Below are 12,336 nucleotides of genomic sequence, written 5' to 3' on the forward strand. Positions count from 1 at the left end.
AATATATTACCCTTAAGAGTTCAATATTCATAAAGTTGCGTAAAATTCTCAAATTATAAAAGAGCTTTCTCCGACGGGAAACCAAAGAATTAATAGGCAAATTAAATCTCAAATTTGAGTCCAATGTCACACCAAGATATCTAACACTGTAAGCAAAACGGATAGGCAGCAAGAACACTCATCATTATCATCACAAGATGAAAAGCAAATTTTAAATTATTAGTATTTATTTTCTTTTTTAATGAAAAGTGTAATATATACATTACCTTTTTTTGTGTTTAAAAGTCGAAAGTTTGAGTTTAACCAAAAATTAATAATTTTCATATCGTTATTTATAGTTTTAGTTAAATTAATTAAATTATCACCTGAGAAAATGGTGCAGGTATCATTTGCATAACTACATATTTTTCCGGAGGATTTAATTTAAAAAATAAAAATCATTAATATATAAAAAAATGGGCCTAAGACTGTTCCTTGCGGTACTCCAAATTCAACTCAAGGGCTATAAACTGTTTCCACCTTTCTGGCTGGAGTTCTGTCCGATAAATATGATTCAAGGAGTTTAAGGAGAATATTAGAGACACCAATACATTCAAATATTTTTAGCATAAACTTATGATCAACAGAGTCGAAAGCCTTTTTAATATCCAGAAACAATTCAATAACGTAATTTTACCTTTATTAATTTCTTGTGGAATCAAATTAGTAACATCAAAGAAAGCATGCTCAGTGGATCTGCCCGGAAAAAAACCATACTGTTTTCTGTTACTGGAGAAATTATTCTATTTTCAATAAAAAAAGTCCAATAATTAGTTTTAATTGTTTTTCTAGAATTTTGGATAAGGATAAAGTTAATGAGATAGGCCTATAGTTTTATTAACCTCGAGTTTTGAGTAAACTTTTCTGGTTAAATAATAATATAATTGACCAAATATCGGCTAATACAGTTTTTATAACTAGACAAAGGGCACAAAATAATATTTTATTTCTGGTTAGTTAAAATCCACTGTAAGATCATAACACAATGTACGATTTAAAAGATTAATGTTTATGTAATGTTTGGTGGGACTCTTCATGAGGATTTCATATATCAGTTGAAAGAAATGATAGGCTAGCGTTGCAACGAGTTTGGTATGGAAATAGAAATGCTAAAATGAGAGAGTTAAACCCCAAGTCAAATCTTGGGATCTTCTTTTTCGGTCCTCAAGACATGAAGAGTCCGTTCTAACTCGTTTAAGAATTGGACAAACAAGACTCACACATGGCCATCACACTGCCAAGGAAGATCCCCTACCTGGTGCCTATTACTGTGAAATATATTCTCACAGCCTGCAGAGCATATGAGGACGATAGGAAAAGAAGTAATATGCTATATTGCCTCTCAGAAATTCTAAGAGATAACACCATAATAATTGAGAAGCTGATAAAATTTCTAAGGAAAACTAATCTATTTTAAAAATGTAAATTTGAAATCTAGCCATTAGAATGAAGAAAAAAATGTTTGGCGCGGTCAATACATTACTCGTTCATTGTCGTGCCTAATTTTGATAAAAATAATCAATTTTTCTATTTAAAAAAAATATATAATTTTGCTTTTAAGTAGTATAAATTATTCGATTTCAACTGATCAGTAATTATGTCAAGATAACAATAAAAACTTTAGCTGATGAGGTGTGCGCTATGATAGACTGCTGATGGGTAAGAAAATATTAACTGTTAACTTTGTACGTCTTGAGGTTTGATAGATGTATTAATTTAAGACCTTTAAGAGCTATTGTATCTCGTGCTTAAAGCGCATAAGCACACAGTAAGTTCTAGTTTATCAAGGAATTTGATTAGTAAATTAGTTTCAGTGGATGAATCTCTTCTACAGTCACGTGGTATGTCAAAAAACAGTTCTTTCTTCAGCTTAGTTTGTTAGTAGGTGTGTTGGTATAGTCTTGAAGTTAACTTCAATCGTTATGATCATAAATACATATGTCATTGTAAATCAGGAACCATTACCTTACATAATTCAACATTTAATTATATAAGGATTCTTTCGAAGATTACGTACGTTCGACATTCCTACAGTTTGCAGCACTACAATCGTCAATTTTACGTGATCGTTAAATAATATACATAGATAATATACTCAGTACATACAATATACTTTTTTTGCAATTTTTTATTAGAAGTTAAAACATCGGCATAGCAAAATAGTTAAAAACCTGTTTCTGAGCGAGGGAAGTAGAGAGTGAGAATGATATAGTGTGTGCTCTGACCCAAAACTCAAAATAAAGTCACCGTTTTAAACGATTTTTCCGAAATTTTTCTATTGTTATTCCAACATGATTTCTTAAATTTTGAGCATCAAAACGATTTCAGAACTGTGTTCCTGGCATAACATAAAATTTCAGTTCGATATTGCAAGATATAAGGAAAAGATCAGAACTTGGAAAAGAGAGAGAGAGAGAGAGAGAGAGAGAGAGAGAGAGAAAGGATAAATGGACTTAGATATAGATAGTTAGATACATAAATCGTTTGTTATTATTTTTATTATTATTTTCCTATCGAACACAAAAGCCTATAAAACTATTTAACAAACGAACGATATTACAAATTATTACAAAACTAATTGGCATTCAATCAAAAAAAATGTAATACTAAAAATGTGTAATACATAATAAAATGTAATACTAAAAAATGTAATACTAAGAATCTAATAAAATAGTTTATGAATTTCATAAATTTCTTTATGTACTTCAATACTTCATATTTCAATAAAGAACTAACTCTACATAATTAATGGAACAACATCAAGTCCAGAAGTATAGTTGTACTTGTTTTTAACTAATTCTATGTATATATTTTGAACATAAATAGTACTAACTTTAATATTAGAAAACCAAAACAAACAAAACAGAGTATACTTATTTTTTGTTGATATATTTGCTTTTTGTATTTGATATGTCAATTTTGTTTTCTTAAAAAAATAAATAATAACAATAATATATTTTGACTGCTTTTGGCTGCTAATATATTTTGACATTAACAATTTCTAATGTTGCTAAAGCCAAACAGTTATTTCATCCTGTACCTTCATTGCTATCTACACATTTCTGACTTTCTAATATTTTAATTGATTATTTTGATAAATTATGGATCGGATCATACTTTCAAGGTCCCCCTATTCTGTTTTAATATAAAAATTAAATTTGTAATGAATATTGGATAACCGTGAGTTTCGAAGGTGACTTATTGAAGACTCCGGTCAGGACACCTGATCCTTTTACTTCCGAACGGGTGAGTGTAAAACAAGACGAGTTCGAACTCGTCAAACCGTATTATCGTCGTAACATTACTTCCTTCACTTCCTCTTTCCACCGAGAAAAATAATAATTTACAAAAATTATCTTCAGCGACTTAATCCTCAAATTGTGATGACACAATATAAATGTAAAAACAAAATAATATTATTTTTTTAAACAAGTTCAGGTTTAGTAATGCTTGAAATTTATGCAGTATCTCCACAAAATTATTAACTATTTACTAACTACTTTTTAGATTCTGATTTGTTAGTAACTCAATCATCATCCTATCATAAAAACCATTAACTATCAATTTTTATAAATAGTTGGTTTTGTCAATAATTAAAGACTAATCAAGTTGTAACAATTATAGTCTATTTGGCTATAAAGGTTTATTGTTTTATATCAATTATGTACATAATTATTTAACGACCTTAGAAAAAAGCAAAAACAATTGACAATTGAGCATACGATAAACTGAACAGACATTTTATTAGGATTTTTTTGCAGGCACGAACAAGATAAATTAAATAACAAACAACTTTTTTCAAAATTAATTAATATATTCTCAAGTAATGCTTAATGTGAGTAGGAACCATCTTTTTAAAAAGGATTGAACTCCACACTCACTCCATCATTCATAATTTCTATTCACAAGTATTCTCAATGTAATTAATACATTGGGAATATAAATTTTTACCTCGATCTTTGGTTAAGCGTGATCGCTATAAACTAAATACCAAAAACGTAAAAAAAAGTTATATATAAACACGTATAAAAATAAAATTGAAAATTTTAAATTTGAGAGGGTATTTTTAACATTTGTTATTTTTTTGAGAGGGTGTTAACATTTGTTATTTTCAAAATAATTCGACACTTGTTTACAGATAAAATTAAAAATGAAATTGTTAGTTCTGAACTAGTTTTAGAATATTGTGGTTTTGATTATTTTATAGTTAACAATATAAACTTTAAATTTCCTACTGTTTTTTCCGTAAAATTGATTTAAAAAAAACGTGTGATATTATGACGTATTGAAAATTCTTTTCTGCTTGGACTCGGACAAAAGGAAATGAAATAATATAATGTAATACATTACGTTTTCCTCGGTTTTATCTAGGATCCTTTGTAAATAAAACTTAAGGAACTGTTGTCGTGGGGTCGACGGAGGGTTGACTGAGGGTTGTTCCCTGCATGGTCCCTCTTGTCTCTACCGTCCGTGGTGGGGGGGTTTTTCCCATCGCACTTCATCCCGATAGATGCACGTTCAGCCGATTATTATTTATTTATTTATTTCACAGAAGGGGCTTAAAGTTCCGTTGCACTTTCCACCGGTTGCCGACATCCATCTGACGACTTGTTCCACGGTTCCTACTTCGAAAGGGGGAAAACTGAATTTGTCGTGATTCCTGAAAAGCCACAAAAGTTTTCTCCACTCCCTTTTAGAACGCTTCACTATAAAATTTAACGAAATGACAGGCCGACGTGCCTGTCGGTGAGGAAACTGCTTATTTCCAGAGATTCAACACGGGGAAAACACTTCCCAGATTCACATATGTCATATCGATACTTTTCTTAGGTTTCTTGTCTCAGCCATCAGAAATTTTTCATAGATGGAAAACATATTTGTGATTTCAGTGAAAAGCGGGTTAAGTTCGCGAAATCCCGTTTAAAGATTTAAAATTTTTCCCAAAAAAATCGAGTGGCGGAAAAATTTTCCTGCGAATATGCTTTTCTGACTTAATATTGGTATAGTTTCCTGCAATGGTTTAAAACTAACAAAACGCGCAAGAAAAACTAGATACAACTAAAACGTACAAAACAATCTCGGTTCGTTTTGCCATTTAGCTCACTGAATTTCTGTTAAAATAAAAGCAAAAATGATAAATACTTAATTTAATTTTGAACACAAAAAGACCTTAATTATTAAAGACATTAGTTAGCTTAATGTTTACAAAGAGATGACTTTTAGTTTGATCTTTTCCGACCTTTTTGTCCACCTATTCTCCCTGGTTTTGTACAAGCAATAGAAACAAGTTTTCGAATATATTTCAAATAGATTCCTCACTAAAACCTTCGAAGTGTACTCTTTTTTAGCCTTAACTACAATTAATTAAAAATTATTTAATATTACGTTTTATTTAATATTAAAGTTTTAAAAATTAATTAATATTATGTACGTTTTAAATCTGGTTCATTCTGCCATTCTGGTCCGCCTATTCTCGCCGGGTTTGTTGTGCTACCATGAACCAAAGAAGTCTAGACCAAAGAAAATCCGTACGCATCGTTTCAAACTTTATAATCTTTAATACTTCATCATTTAAGTTAAGCCAACAACAAATATCTTCAAGAGATGTTATTTTTTGATCTTGGACAAGACGACCAAGTTTGGTTTCATAAACTTATAAAAAGTCAAGATAAACAGCAGACACCAACTACTGGAGAACGATGCAATACAGTGAACAATAATAAGCGGCTAGACATAAATATAATTAATTGCTTTTCCTTTTTTATGAAATATATTCAATTTTATTTAGATTGTTTATAAGTTAATGTATACGTAATAAATCTTTGTACTTCAATGTTTAAATCTGAGGTAATTTTCAATGTACGATCAAGCGTTAAGGTAGCATATCCATCAAAGCACCCCAGCGGCACTTGTAGGAAATCGAGTGTAAAAACCTGTTATTGTTCCTGTATTTAGTACACCCTACCAGTTCGATGTTTGCTCTTCGGATTTGTGTTTATCACCTGTGTTTGATTTTCGTGTCACGTGCTTCCCCCATTCATCTTTTGACTAAATGGAAATAATTCGTGTATGAGTAATTTTCCCCGATTGCATCGTTAAATGCATGATATGATTGTTTCACTTTGTACGACTACTGACATTCCACCAGAAGGCGTTTGTTGTGCAGAAGGTGGTTATTTCATCCATGAGAAACTGGTACTCCTACTGAAAGATACACATATAAATTGTTACTGTGCGGTTAATCAATGCTGAATGAATGTACAAAAGATGGAAACGTTTACGAAGTTCCAATTTGAAATCCATGATAATAACGTTCTAAAACATCCAATATATATTTAAGGAATTATTACAAGGAGAATTGAACTTTAATAAAACATATTTTTAAACTAATGTGTTAACGCATGCATGTATGCAAAAAACCAGAATAAAACCAGTCACCTCCTTAAACTCTATAAAACTATTGGGTTGTCCGGAAAATAATGCAGGATTTTGGTATTAAACAAAAAAAAAGAAACTAGTTACTTTAAAGCAATGTTCTTTAATCAAAATAATTTCCCATACTCTCAATACATTTCTCCCAACGTGTTGGTAACTTATTAATTCCGTCTGAGTAGAATTCAGAATTTTTAGAATTGATAAAGTCAATAAANCTCTCTCTCTCTCTCTCTCTCTCTCTCTCTCTCTCTCTCTCTCTCTCTCTCTCTCTCTCTCTCTCTCTCTCTCTCTCTCTCTCTCTCTCTCTCTCTCTCTCTCTCTCTCTCTCTCTCTCTCTCTCTCTCTCTCTCTCTCTCTCTCTCTCTCTCTCTCTCTCTCTCTCTCTCTCTCTCTCTCTCTCTCTCTCTCTCTCTCTCTCTCTCTCTCTCTCTCTCTCTCTCTCTCTCTCTCTCTCTCTCTCTCTCTCTCTCTCTCTCTCTCTCTCTCTCTCTCTCTCTCTCTCTCTCTCTCTCTCTCTCTCTCTCTCTCTCTCTCTCTCTCTCTCTCTCTCTCTCTCTCTCTCTCTCTCTCTCTCTCTCTGAGAGAGAGAGATAGAGATGGAGGGAGGGGGAGAGAGTGAGAGAAATAAAGGAAGAGTTAGAAGGAGTGAGTACAAGAATAATACAATGGGAAGAAGATAAAGAATGAGAAATGATCGAAAAAAATAAAGAAAGAGAAGTTATTGACGGATAGAAAGGCAGAGCGAGAAACCGAGAAATAGATAGATTAATGTATAAACAGATAGAAAGATAGAGAGAGACAGAGAGTTAGAGAAAGATAGATACATAAATAGATAAAGAGAAAGAATGATTTTTGTTTATGGACTCAGAAAAAGTTGAAAAGATTCTAAATCTTAAAATCGACGGCCATCCATTTTATAAAATTGAATATTATAACTTAATTCTCCCCCAAGCGATAAATTTTATTTTCCTCTAGATGTTTTTTATTATTTCACTCTTTTGTTAAAATACGGTCAAATAGTATTGAGATTTACTTTTAAGTGAATATCAAAACCACCAATGTGGTAATTAAGAGCTTTTTTGTATAATATTAACTTACCATTAACAACAATAATAAAGAAAAAGAGGTGATTACTGTCTGATCAACATTACATATTCTGGCAGGAAGAAGGGTTTAAAGCAAGCATATGACATAATTAAAACTCACCCCTTTGGCTATTTCCACACACCCACTCGCTGGTAAAGGGGTAAAAAGTATCCGACCCGTCCGAACGGAAATTGGGGATAGGAAGAAGAGTTTCCGATGGCACTTCCTAAACCTAAAACTCAATACTTCCTCGGGATTATAACGGGCATCCCCCAAAATAGGTTTAATAGAATTAATTTTTTTAAAAATTTATCCATTTTATTTATACATTTATCCAGGTCTTATTCCTTGTAAATAGAGCAGAATTTTTTTTAAAAGTTTTCTTGAAAAATGCTTTGCACCCTAAGAGTTAGGCCAGAATTTTTTCTGCACCGTGGGGGTGGTATTTAAGAGCACTTTAGCAAATCCAAGGCACGCGGCTGGTTTTTCAAAAGCTTTTTACAGCGTGATGATGATTACATCCATCAGGTGGTCCCTTTAAACTCGCTGCTCATCTGGGGTCTGTCAAAAGGTCGCTTTACAGTCCTTAAAAGAAAAAAATCACGGCTGTGGGGATTGGACAGCTGAAGCAGCCGGATGATTGTTTTCAATATAAACATATCAGTAATTCGAGAATTAGACATGTTTAGGCAGCTATTGAAACAAGTCTGTACACGTTTTTGACGTGCAATAAATCTCAAAATTATATTATTTTTACGTTAACTAGATACTATAGTTTATAAATAAAAGTAGATCGTTCAAAAACTTTAAATATGTATTTCTATTTATTATTTTTTATTTTAAATATGTATTTCTTTTTTTACATCCTTCACGTTTCTTTTAATCTTTGGGTTAGCTTATTGTAACCTATACACAGGCAATAGATCGTTAAGGTGATCAAACCAGCAGAATCGAAATGGCTATTCTCTATCTCAAGGAAGGGAATTAGGAGGCTGATCCTGACGGGCCACTGCCCACTGAGAAGACACCTCTCCGTAATGGGTATTCTACTAGATCCCTTTTGCCGTTTTTGCGAAATAAAAGAAGAAACGGCAAGGCACTACCTCACAGAGTGTGATAGGTATGCTAGGTCCAGATTTGAAATCTTTGACGGAGCGGACATTACCAAATCACTCCCCGAGATAGAATGGTCCAAAATCTTGGGGTTTATGAACAAGTCCAAGAGATTTATGCAGGACACGTGAGCCGGTCCCGGACCTTTTAGGGATGGGGTACGAATCTACCTAGGCATTTAACCCCTCGGGTCTTGGTCGCCCACCCTGCATTATATATATATTGTAATTAATAGAATTACTAGATACAATACTACAATATATAAGCGTACATATTTCTAGCAGTTTCAAACGACCGCCTAGAAATTTAACATACAAGCCATGACTTAACAAAATGGCTGAAATTGAGCTTCAGCAAAAAAAAGAAAAAAAACCCTAACCATCCCTAAAAAAACCACACCTCCTACTCACTACCTCATTTAATCATCTATCTTTTCCCTACTCCCTTTCTCTCTATTTCTCTATATATCTCTCTCTCTCTCTCTTTCTCTCTCTCTCTCTCTCTCTCTCTCTCTCTCTCTCTCTCTCTCTCTCTCTCACTCGCTCTTTCACTCGTTTTCTTATTTGCATCAACAGTTCACACCATCATTTACTCTTTTTCTCTCTAATATCTCTCATCTATCTATCTCTCTATCTATTCTCTCTCTCTCTCTCTCTCTCTCTCTCTCTCTCTGCTCTCTCACCTCATGCATACACATTTTATTATATTTCCCATTTATTACATATGCAATAACTAAAACTATAAAATATACCTTAAATTTTAACTAGGGATGGTTAGAAAAAGTTAAATTTTGAAGTATTGTGGTGATATGTAGTTTCACTTTTTACAAACGCACACACGACTACAGACCAACCGTTCAATACGACGTCTTAAAGACAAACGCAGCGTGAAAAGACGGACCAGGATGATCGGAGTATTAATTATATGATTTAAATAAAAAAAACAGTAGAAACATTTTTATATTTTTGAAACTAATATTTAAAAAAATGATCCATGTTTTTTCAGTTTTACCAAAGGGTTTTTGTTCATTAGAAACAAACGGCATTTTGAAAAGTATATGAATTTTGAATACAAAATAATACAAAAACTTTCCAGGCGATATTTTTGTTTAGAAATAATTTTTTTTTCCTAGGATTTAGCTGAAATCTTATTTACTTGTTTCTAATGATTTTCCTTTTTTTATTCATTCAAATTAAAGACAACCATCCATGAGCTCAGGAGTAACCAGTGTCAAACGATCCAAACGAATGTCCTAGATTATCTTTTAATGCTGCTATTCAGCAATGCCCCCGCACGATCAAAGGGAAAGACGGCCGGCGTAGAAGATAAAATCCGGCACGTGCTCGGCGACCGTGTTTAAATCTGGTAATAATATTATCAAACCGCTATGACATTCGATACATTTTAATTTCACCACAACTACCGTTATATCCGACCCTCGTATCAACCCTCGAAATACAAAAGTTGTCTGAGATACGTTGCGTCCATCAACTTTGAGCTTATTCTCGTTGGTTTCAGTCGCAAGGAGCTCTAAGCAGAACAATTCGAAATTAAAGCACACATTTAATTTATCATAAGTTAAAATCAATTAATAAATCTAAAACATAAGATGATATATATGAACGTGATTAACAACAACTACAAATTAACACCGTGCTGAATGGGTCACTTATTAGGTCCATCTTGACTCTTGTGTTTATTGAACTATATACTCACTGGTATTGCGCCATCTTCAGTGAGGAGCTGTTCGCTGTTCCACCCAATTCCAGTTTAGCATGAGTTTACCGACTTACAGATCAAAAACCAGCACCAACTAAAATTAATGCCACTTAACAAAATAATAATTTTTCAATATCTTGTTATAAATCAAAGTTTGATTGGGATCCTTAACCAACATTATTGATATTTACTTGATGTAAATTGAATCCCCAATTATAGAAAGCGATTGGCTATCATACACTCACCTAAATAGTATTTCCGCTTCTAATAACTAACTACAAGGATGATTTAATTGCTAACTACTCTAGTGTATATTCTTTATCACCCATTTCAAATAGTAACTGTTTCAACAACTTCACTTTAAACACACCCTCTCTGAATACTATCAATCGGTCAACTTTTGGATTTCAAATTGATGAAATCATCAAGAAATTAATTACAAAAAGGCTCTGGACCTGACAAATTACCTCCCATAATATGTAAATCCAGTAAACTTGCTCCTACTTCTGTATTAACCAGCATGCTTAGTTTAAATTTAGTTTTATAAAACCAATTCATAAGGCTAGTGATCTCTGATGTAAAAAAAGTACCCATCTGCATCCAGTCAGTACTAACAAAAGTATTTGAAGCCTTGTTACTTAGTAAAGTGTGTCCACAGCTTGATAGGTTCATAATTCAGAAATAGCATGCCATTCGTATGGGTGGCTCTACCACCACCAATCTGTACTGTATATCTAGATTTCTCCAAAGCGTAAATTATTCTCTTCTGGTGATGAACTGTTTGCATCTGGTATTCAATAAAATGGTATAGATTCTACTTGGCTGATAGATTCCGAGTTGTAAAATTGGATAATGCAATATCCAAGAAATTTCCTATTTCCTCTGGTGTTTCTCAGGGTTTGCTTCTTCATCCTATTCTTTTCAAATTGATGATATTTTTCAGATACGCGGTTTTCTCTGCTTGCTGATGATGTAAAAATTTTCAAATTCACTCTCCTGTTGATTGCACACTGTTGCAAAACTCTCTTATATCTGTTCAAGACAGTACCCCATTAATACAATGGTTCTTAATATAAATAAATATAACATAGTTTAATTTATAAAATAGTTTTGTATGAAAGTATGATGTGTCAAATATGTATATTATATCAAGTCTATACCTTACTATTTACATAAATGCTCTTAGGTGGAGACAAGAGACATGTCAAGAAATGGAGACACACCTTTTGAACTACTTCTTCCGATTATAGGACTTCAAACTCTCACTTCCAGATGATTCAATAGAGATATTATTATATTAATGTACTCCACAATTCAATAGACTGCTCTGATTTTCACTTACTTAATTTTCATATCTCCAGATACATCAGACATTTCATTTTTTCTAAAACCATCCTATTCCATGAACTAACTCAAACACTCCGTCTACCAAGACTAATGAACAACTCCCTTCCCATTCCCAGTTCCTTTGGCATTTTTAATTTTGTTACGCAAAATAATTTTCATTTGTAATAATATATTTTCTTTCAATTTTTAAAGTGTTATTGTAAAAAAATCACTATATGCCTCATTAGTTTTAATATTTATGTGTTTATTTATTTTTTTGTTCTTTGTTTTAATATTTTAGTTTTGTTCTTTAAATCTTTTCATTTCTGAAAACACTTGTATCTAACCTGTAAATATTCACCATTTTATCATATAACTGGGCATAACCTGTAAATAAATAAATAAAACAGTAACTAATAATCATATAGAAATGAGTAAAAGTGCTCTAAATAGTTTTAATTCCAATTCAGAGATCAGAATACATTATTTTAATATCTTAAATTGTCCAATATACAAAAAATAAATAAATAAAAGGATTATGATACTATAACAATAAGCATTAAAAAAAGTATACTACGAGAAATTCTAGGAGATTTAAACAAATGTTTTCTTCCTTTT

At 32.2% G+C, this 12,336-nt stretch overlaps 1 protein-coding gene across 1 annotated transcript in view; it reads right to left on the minus strand.

The window, feature by feature from the left end:
• The window catches only part of LOC106666520 (protein glass), a 13,424-nt gene extending 8,799 nt beyond the window's left edge, over positions 1-4,625 (minus strand). Inside the window, exon 1 of the mRNA XM_014393782.2 lies at positions 4,390-4,625. The gene's annotated coding sequence lies outside the window, so the exon portion shown is untranslated. The remainder of the gene's footprint in view (positions 1-4,389) is intronic.
• Positions 4,626-12,336: the final 7,711 nt, after the last annotated feature.

The sequence above is a fragment of the Cimex lectularius genome, unplaced genomic scaffold (genome assembly GCF_000648675.2).
Source record: "Cimex lectularius strain Harlan isolate CLEC.00 unplaced genomic scaffold, Clec_2.1 scaffold209, whole genome shotgun sequence".
Lineage (NCBI taxonomy): Eukaryota > Metazoa > Arthropoda > Insecta > Hemiptera > Cimicidae > Cimex > Cimex lectularius.